A 9,039-nucleotide genomic window follows, 5' to 3' on the forward strand; every position below is an offset into this window, starting at 1 on the left:
TCTCGCTTTGTTTTTTCTGTTGGTGTTTTTTTTTTTTTTTTTTTTTTTTTTTTTTTTAGCGCTTTGCAAGTGAAAATCTGGTGCTGAGGGATGCAGGAGAGACTCCTGTCTCCCATATTTTCTCCCAAATTTAAAAATCACCCGGCCTTTAGAAGCATTACAACCCTTGGATAAAATTGTTTTGTCTAAAAAAGGTGCAGGGAAGAAAATGAGCCCTTCAGGTCCCTGTCGCTCCCTCAGACCCCTCTGCCTCCATCGCTTTCCTTTATTGCAGACCTCAGTTTATGGGGATTTATTGGAAACATCCAACCTCTATTACACGTCATTTTCAGGGCCTGCTGTCCGGAGCTGTGGCTCTCAAAGGAGGCAAGGCAGAGGCTGCTTTAAATATTTATGTGGTGAAGGAGGCTGAGTCAGGTGTTTAAACAGAGATTCCCCCGTGTCACACAGCAATAACGCGAATATTCCACTAACAGCCCGCCAAACACCAATCTTTGCAAGACCTTCGGAAAGCAATTTTCTCCTCTCCTCCTCTCAGCTCCAAGCTGTGGTGAGGGGGGGTTTTCGCGTCCTGGTGCCGCTTCCCTGGGACTTTTGGCTGTGGGTGGGACAGGGACAGGGGCGGGGATGGCGGCGGCCTCTCCCCTCATCCCCCTCAAAGCTTTTCCCGCCCTTTTCCCCGTGACGGCGGCAGTGGCGGGAAGCCCGCGCGGGCACCGCCCCCCGGCAGCCGATTGGGCGAGGGGCGGGCGTGTCAGCAGCGGATTGGACGCGGGTCTGTCAGGGAGCGCCAGGCCACGCCCCGGCGTCGCTATGACAACGCGACGCTGAGGGGAAGGAGGGGAGGTCATGGCGGCTCTGCGGGGGAAGCGGGGCCGCTTCAGAGCCGCGGTGATGTGGGGACAGGAAGGTGAGATTCTGCCGTTTCTGCACGGGCCGGTGAGGGAGGGAAGTGGGGCTGGGGCAGCCGGGGGAGAAAAGGAAGTTAAGGAGGGGCCTTCTCACTCGCTACAACTCCCTGAAAGGAGAGGGCAGCCAAGTCGGGGTCGGGCTCTGCTCCCAGGGAACAAGGGACGGAACAAAAGGAAACAGGCTCAGGTTGTGCCAGAGGTTTAGACTGGATATCGGGAAAATTCCTTCCCTAAAAGGGTTGCCCTGCCGTGGCACAGCTGCCCAGGGCAGGGGTGGAGTCCCCATCCCTGGAGGGATTTAAAAGCCGTGTGGTTGTGATGCTTGGGGACACTTGGCATCAGTGGTGGCCTTGGCAGTGCTGGGGAACAGTTGGACTTGGGCTTGAAGGTCTTTTACAATATTCTGTCATTGGAAATCTCAAGGGCTTTGCTGAAAAGCTCAGAGTCCTGGAATTTGACAATTAGCAGCTGATTTCACAGGTGGGTATCAGCTTTTAGGGATCACCCACCTCGACCTGGTTTTGCAGGGGACTGTTTTTTCCCTTTTTTGCTTTAAAGTTTAATGGGGACTGACACAGACACAGGTGCTTAACACCTCATGTGTAACTCACCATGAGATTTTGTGTTGCAGGGTCCATCTCCAGGGCTTGATGTGGAGTCCTGGCCGCTCAGTAAAAAGACTCAGCCATGGTAAAACACCTTTGATCCTTCTGAAGTGTTGATACCACTTTTTTGAGGAAAAGGGTTAATATCCAGAAGGTTCCTTCCCACAGCTGCAAGACAGAACAGACCTGCCCAATTTCATTTTGTATGCAAGTATAAACCTAATTCTGGTTTTTAGCTTTTTTTTGTTCTTGGCTGCAGGCCGTAAAATTTTGTACATATTGTATGAAGCCTGTAAGCATCTTTTATATTTGGAAAGATCAGCTACAGGCTGAATTCCTACCAGGAACCTACAAGTGCTCACAAAATCCACCAGAGACCCTTGGCAAACAAGGAGTGGGACTCAGGTGACTGACTGGCTGCAAAATCTGACATGAGCACATTCCCATGAAGGGGGCACATTCCAGCATGTGAAGTATTCCCCAAATTCTGTCCAGTTAAGGTCTGTGAAGGAGGCTTGTACTCGTCTCAAACATATGTCTGAGGTCAGGTAGTTTCAGTTTGCAAATAATCTGCCATCAGCTGCATCTTACACTCTTATTTTCTCTTTTTTGCTTCTATTAGAGGATTTGTGTCTTTTAGAGAGAAAATTTGATTTTTTAAAAATCTTTCTTTACCTGTCCGTATTTTTTCGCACCATAGTCCCAGGTGATTCTGAGGATTGTGCCCTTTATTCTACTCTCACAACTCAGAGCACAAATATTTGTCTCTTTTGCACCGAGTAGCGCTGAGCTATGAAAGGACTTTTCAGAAGTTATAACACTGCATACGTGGGTTTGGATTTGTGTAACCACCAGTGGTAGGAGAGCAGCTCTATCCCAGAGCCATGAAAGCTGTAGGAGGGAGTCCTGCTTTCCTGGTTTAAGATCCAGAGTCACAAAGAGGCACACGGGAGTGGATGAACACAGGCCAAGTTACTTCAGGATTGCACCCTCATGCATTAATTAAAAAAAAATCAGTGGAAAAGGATGTTTGACTTCCATTGTGCACAAACCTTTTTTAGCCAGATAGAAGCACAGGGGGACACTGATTAGCTCAGTCTGATGGCCTTAGAGGTTCTCAGAGCCTCCAGAGCAAACAGGGGTTGGGTGAAAGTTGTATTAATGCTTGTGAGTCCTTCTACAAAACCACCACAAAGTCCTGTGGTCTGGGTGAGGGGTTCTGAGCTAATGCTGCGAGCCAGGACTAAGATGGAACAAAACAGCTGCTCTGGGATGTCTTGGGATCATGGAATCGTGGAATGGTTTGGGCTGGAAGGACCTTAAAGCTCATCTTGTTCCAGCCACATTCCACTGTCCCAGTTGCCACTCCAGCCTGGCCTTGGCCACTGCCAGGGATCCAGGGGCAGCCCCAGCTGCTCTGGGCACCCTGGGCCAGGGCCTGCCCACCCTCCCAGCCAGCAATTCCCAATTCCCAATCTCCCATCCAGCCCTGCCCTCTGGCACTGGGAAGCCATTCCCTGGCTCCTGGCCCTCCATGCCTTGGCCCCAGTCCCTCTGCAGCTCTCCTGGAGCCCCTTCAGGCCCTGCAAGGGGCTCTCAGCTCTCCCTGGATCCTTCCCTTCTCCAGGTGAACACACCCAGCTCTCTCAGTCTCTCAGCCTGGGATCCTCTACCCAGAAGTGAGACAACAAAGACCCAGAACTGAGTGGGTTTGTGCTCATTTTCTCTCTGCAGGCAGGCAAAACCAAAAAACCCAAGGGCGGCAAAGGCAAAAAGTCTCAAAAGGGTGGGAAGAAGGATGTGAAAGAAGTGGATCTCTTCAGCCCAGCTGCCATGCTCAACGCTTACTACATCTCTCACAACGCCTCTGCCTTCCTGGAATTCCGGGGCTATCCCTGGCCTGGCTCTCTCAAGAAGAAGGGGAAGAAAAAGAAGTGAAAACCAAATTCCCCAGTGAAGACTCCTCTGTGATTAAACCCGCCCTGACCTCTGCAGTGGTCAGCTCAAATATTTTCCTTGGTCACTGCTGTGTCTGTACAAAGACACTTTTATTACAGCTCAAGCCCAGAGTGACAAATGGCAGGGGACACTGTGCCATTGTCATTTCAGCTGTGGCCCTTCACCCCCGGGTCTGTGTGGAATGGGGTGTTGTGCCTCGGCAGGGCTGTGCTGGGGTTGGATTTACCCACACTGCTGCCATTCCTTATGCATGGGATGAGTCCCTGAGTCCTCCTTGAGCTCAGGAAGTGGAGCCCATGGCAGGATTGAGAGTGTCAGTCATGTGAGGGGAGGCTGGGGGAGCTGGAAAGGGGCTCAGGCTGGAGCAAAGGAGGCTCGGGGGGACCTTGTGGCTCTGCACAAGTCCCTGACAGGAGGGGGCAGCCAGGGGAAGTCGGGCTCTGCTCCCAGGGAACAGGGACAGGTTGAGAGGAAATGGCCTCAAGCTGTGCCCAGGGAGGTTTAGTTTGGATATTAGGGGAAGTTTCTTCTCTGAAAAAGTGATCAGGCCCTGGCACAATTGCCCGGAGGTTTGGAGTGCCCATCCCTGCAGGTGTCCAAGGAATTCCTGGAGGTGGCACTCAGGGCTCTGGGCTGGGGACAAGGTGGGGTCAGTCACGGGTTGGACTGGATGATCCTGGAGGTCTTTTCCATCCCAAATGATTCTGGGAACCTGACTTAGGTTTGTCAGTGATTCTGTTACACCCAGCAGAGGCGGTGATGAACCCCCATGCCCAGGCTGTCACTTACTGTGATCATTCTTAGCCTGAACGTCCTGGCTGGAGACCACAAGCTCAGAGCTCTTGTGCTGCATTTCCTCCTCGGGTGTTCAACACAGCCCTGGAAAAATCATGAAGCACCACGCTGAGGGAAGCTGTGCCTCTCTCCCAAGTCCTTCCACCCCTCCAACTTCCAGGTACCTTTCTGTTACAGGTAACAGTCAATTCTAACATCATCAACCCAAGCCAATAAAGGCCTGGAAATCCTGGTGCTGTTTCTCCAGCCTAAAATGTTCCTTCTATGAGGAGGTTTTGACCAGGGAAAATTATAATTGGTGGCATTGCTCGTCAGCCAGCTGCTGTCATTTGTAGCTTACTGCAAACTCCACTGGGTTTGTTTCATCTTCATGTGGTACAACCCACCCTAGAAAGCCAAGGGTAAAATTGGTGTTTGGAAATATATATATATATATATATATGTATGTATATGTAGGGTTTATTTTAGAGCAATTTGGTTGCACAGGAAAACAGCCATGTACCCATTTGGGCTGTTATTATCTACAGTAATAGGACAATATGAAAGCATAAAAATATCACTTAAGAAAATAGATAAGGAAAAGAAAGAGGGAAAGGATATGAGGACAAGGATCTCACCACCCACAGGCTTCGTGATGAGACTTGGTTGTTGCTATCTCCGTGTCTGTTGGTCGAAGTGATGAGCACAGAGTGGATCTACCGGGTGATGAGGGGAAATCCCGAGGAGGGGGTAGGGGAAATGCAGGGAACACAAAATCTATTGGGTTTATATTCACTCAGGTTCAGGTGGGAACACCCAGGCATCTCCCCTGAAGCGGGGAGTTTCACACTGGATGATGGAATGTTGTGAGTCATGGGACACTTCGGGACTCTTTGACGCCTTCTAGGATGATACAGCTGCCTTTTATATCGGCACGGTTCAGTCCACTATGGCCCATTATGGCCCATCAGCAGAGGTGAACACCTTTGGGCTACCTGTGAATGTCCCGATATTCCCCGGGCAGGGGAGTTATCCCAGCTGAGTTCCCTTGAGTAAGGACAAAGAGGCAGTGCCCGGTTCACAGGGGTGTCCCTGATCAGTTTGTAGCCTGAGCTGGGCTGTGCTTGCCCTCTCCAGCTGGGCGGGTTGCTTTGCACATTGGCAACTTCCCCCTGAATGTTTGAGCCATCAGCATGACAGTCTCTCTTCCTACCCTTGTGGATCCATTCTTCTTCCCCGACCTGGGATAACTGGACAGAAGTACCACCTTTGTCTTATCCCGGGTTCAAGATCCAACATCCCACTTAGTAGGGGTACCTGGGGAGGGGTGGTCACAGGTGGACAGCACTTTCTTTCCAGTTTGCTACAGTGGGCAAAAGCCCTTTGATGATTTTAGCAATATCTAAGCCATGAACCACTTCAGTCTCTCACAACACGTCAAGAAAATAATCACAGGATCGTTAAGGATGGAAAAGCTCTGAGCTGGAAAAGATCACCAGCTCCAACCATCAACCCGGCACCAGCACTGTGTTCACCAGTAACCCATGTCCCCAGGATGGACACCCAGGCCAGTGGATTTCCTGTTTCCCTGCAGCTGGCCTGCTCTGATGACTCAGGGATGTGGTTTGCAGCACCAGTTTGTTCTGAGCTGGGCACCTACAGCTCCTCCTCAGCGTTCACTCGCCTTCTCGCTTCCCCACCACCCACCAGGAAGTCTCTGGTCGCAGCAAGTCGCAGCTATTTCCTCCAAGTATCAGCCTTCTAAAGCCAGAGATCTCTTGCAACCTCTGTGTTCACCATCTCAAGCTAAGAAATTAATTAAACCCCAAGAAAGTAGATTTTTGTATGGTATATTTACCACACAGAGCTTTTAGGGACAGATATTTCCGAGCACTGAAGTGGGAGCTGCTTAACATGGTTAAGGATGGTTCAAAGTGAGCAAGGCCATTTTTATGTCTGTGGTAAGCTGGAGCTACAAACATTTCAAGACTCCAAAGTTCCAGTATCCAAAATTTACTGGAACAAAGAGTGAAATATTATTATATGTTCTCTCTTTAACAAAAAATTCTGATTTCAGCATGATGCAGCTGAACACTCCAGATGGTGACCAGTGAAGTGCAAAGGACAAAGACTCTGCTTTCTAGTGGATCTGAAAAGTTGAAAAGCTACCATTCACTCCCAACCATCCCAAACTGAGAAATGAAACACTTTTTTTCCCCCTTCCTTTTTCCTTTTACCTCTCAGCTGAATTTTGTATGTAATTCCGGCTCCCTGGTGGTTCGTAAAGACCAAGAGAAATCTCTAAAGAAAAGTTTGGACTTCACATGGCTCAATTTGCTTAAAAGTGCTGCAGGCTCTGCCATGACTTCTGAGGGAGAGCCTCTGGCTCCCGTGGATGTGACTTCACAGGGAGTCCCCACAGCTGCAGGGTGACAGTTGCAGCTATTTCTGCTTTATCCCAACCTGTAAGTCTTTGGTTCTCAGATGGGCTTTTCTGCCTGCTGGGGTGCAGGATTTAAGCTGAGTTTATGAGGAGTAAGTCACAAAGAGTTTTGTGAGGGGAATCTGCAAGCTGCAGATGCACTTCGTTTTCTGGCACAGGGAAGTTGGTGGTGTTACGTGTGTCAGGTCTTGCAGGGAGTTAAACTTTTGTAGTGTTGGGGCTTCCTGTGCTCTGCTGCCACTGTTGGTTCACGTTTCCTGCGGGAAGTTGTGTACCAAAGCCCCGCTGTTAAAAATACAGGAGATGTTGATGTGTGTGTTTGTGGGTGGGGAGAGTGCCAGGACTGTTCTGTGATGGGAGTGGTGGAGATATATATAAATGTGAAAGGTTTGATGAAAGAGATTATTCACCACATTTGGAACGAGGGTGTTTCAAGCCCTATGTGAGCAGCTGCCTGTCCTTTCCCTTCCCTTCAGCCAGTGTTTCTGCACTGCCAGGTTTCTCCTTGCACATTATTTCAGCCAAGGAAAAGCACCGTGGATCTTTGGATGTGTAAGAAAGGCTTGAGAAGGGGCAGCGATCCTTTTGTCCCAGTTCTCATTTGAAGAGCTGCCCTGGCTGTTACTTCCCAGCTCCATGGGAGGATGGATAGCTGAGGACTCTTTTCCTCATAAAAGGTATCTCCATAACAAAGAGGCTCCTATGGAGAATTTTTAAAGAAAAACTTCCTTGCAAGAGGCTTTTTAAATGTTGGCACTAAATAGTGTCAGCAGAAGGAAATAAAATAGAGTTTCCAGTGGGTTAACTCCTCTCTTATTTGCTCATTTTTCACTGTATTGCTGCCCTGGTGCCATTTCAAGAAAAAAAAAAATCCCTATTTTACTGGCTTTTTATAAGGCTTTCTCTTGCAAACTTACTTAGATTTTTTTTTTAAAGACATGAGTTGTTTTTTTCTCTCTTTTGCTTTTGTAATTGTCATAAAAAGGAGAAAAAGGAATGAAATACTAGAACTCATAGACGTGGTTGCTGTGCAGGTAGCAGGACACCTGCAGGTACCAAAGTCTCCCAGGTCAAACATTGGGATGGATTTGTTACATCCTGGTGTGTTACCCACTGCATAATTATCCAGTAGTTTTCTGGGGGTGTTCAGGGAATTCAGGAGTCCTGATATTTAATTATTTTAAAAGGAAATAGAGGCCTTTAAAATTGCTGTGTTCCTTTTAGGTTATTGCCATGTGATTTCAGGAGAAACAAGCCAAAGGAATTTTTAAATTTACTGTTAAAGTCTGATATATTCACAATGCAGCTAAAGTAAACCAAGTGTGAAATCTTCTTTATGCAAAAGCCTGGCTTAGTGTCAGCATTTGTCTTTGAGCTGTAACCGGCACTAAAAGAGAGAAATGTATAAGAAAAATGAGGAAAATATTTAATGCCACACATGGCTGCAGCAGATTCCTTGGAATGGCCACAATCATGTGCTGTGCAGGGAGCAGTTTGCTCTTTGGTGGAAATTCGTGACCTAAACGTTTAAAAGTTCACCTGCATTTACTGCTGAATACTGGAGTATTTTTAATAGCTGAAATTGCAAGGACAGGCCAAGCGCTCCTACAATCCTACAGGAAACGTCAGCAGGGAGACAGGAGCACACGGATTATTGAAGAAAGCAAAAACACTTAAAGCTGTTTAGTACAAGCTGAAAATTACATTTAACTTCAGAATTTAATTTTGTTCTCTCTCTCTCAGGATGATTCAAGTAGGTCATGCAACTCTTGGGGGCACTTTTCCCACATCATTTAAAAGGAAGTGCCTGTTCTGTGATGTACAGAGATAATCAGCCTGGAATAAGACTTTTCTGTGCAGACTGAGATGTTAAATCAGATGTTTGAGTTAAAGTTGTATCAGTGAAGCAATTAAATTACAGTTATTGCAGTTGGGGTTTCCTGGAGGTTTCTCAGTGGTGACATGGCCTGAACACACCTGAAAGAGGCTTTAAATGTGGATTATCTCGCCCTGCTTTGCACGTTTGTAGCACAGCTGTGGGTGCTGAGCTGCTCGTGCTGGTATCTCCCAGGGATAAAAGGAGATGGGAAACGGGCACATGAATTATGGCCACTTACAGACAAAGAACTCTGATGTTTCTTTGTCATGTTTATGGCAAGATGCTCATTCTTTAAATTACATCATTCCCGAAAAAATTAATTTCCTTTTTAAGACTTTTTTTGATCTGTTTCAATCTGAAAAAAAGGTTTGTAGAATAAATCTGCCCCCACATGCTCATGTGATCGGAGGGATTGCTCCCAGAGTGGCACACACTGGGTGTAGAAGGCACAGTGGTGGCTGGGATTGC

The 9,039-nt window shown here is 47.9% G+C and overlaps 1 long non-coding RNA gene across 1 annotated transcript; it reads left to right on the plus strand.

The window, feature by feature from the left end:
• Positions 1 to 783: 783 nt before the first annotated feature.
• Positions 784 to 1,589, plus strand: LOC108445130. The gene is made up of 2 exons (XR_001859881.1): positions 784 to 910; positions 1,543 to 1,589. It is a non-coding gene; the product is annotated as an uncharacterized LOC108445130 (long non-coding RNA).
• The last annotated feature ends 7,450 nt before the right edge of the window (positions 1,590 to 9,039 follow it).

Source organism: Corvus brachyrhynchos, unplaced genomic scaffold (assembly GCF_000691975.1).
Source record: "Corvus brachyrhynchos isolate BGI_N302 unplaced genomic scaffold, ASM69197v1 scaffold182, whole genome shotgun sequence".
In the NCBI taxonomy this organism is placed as follows: domain Eukaryota; kingdom Metazoa; phylum Chordata; class Aves; order Passeriformes; family Corvidae; genus Corvus; species Corvus brachyrhynchos.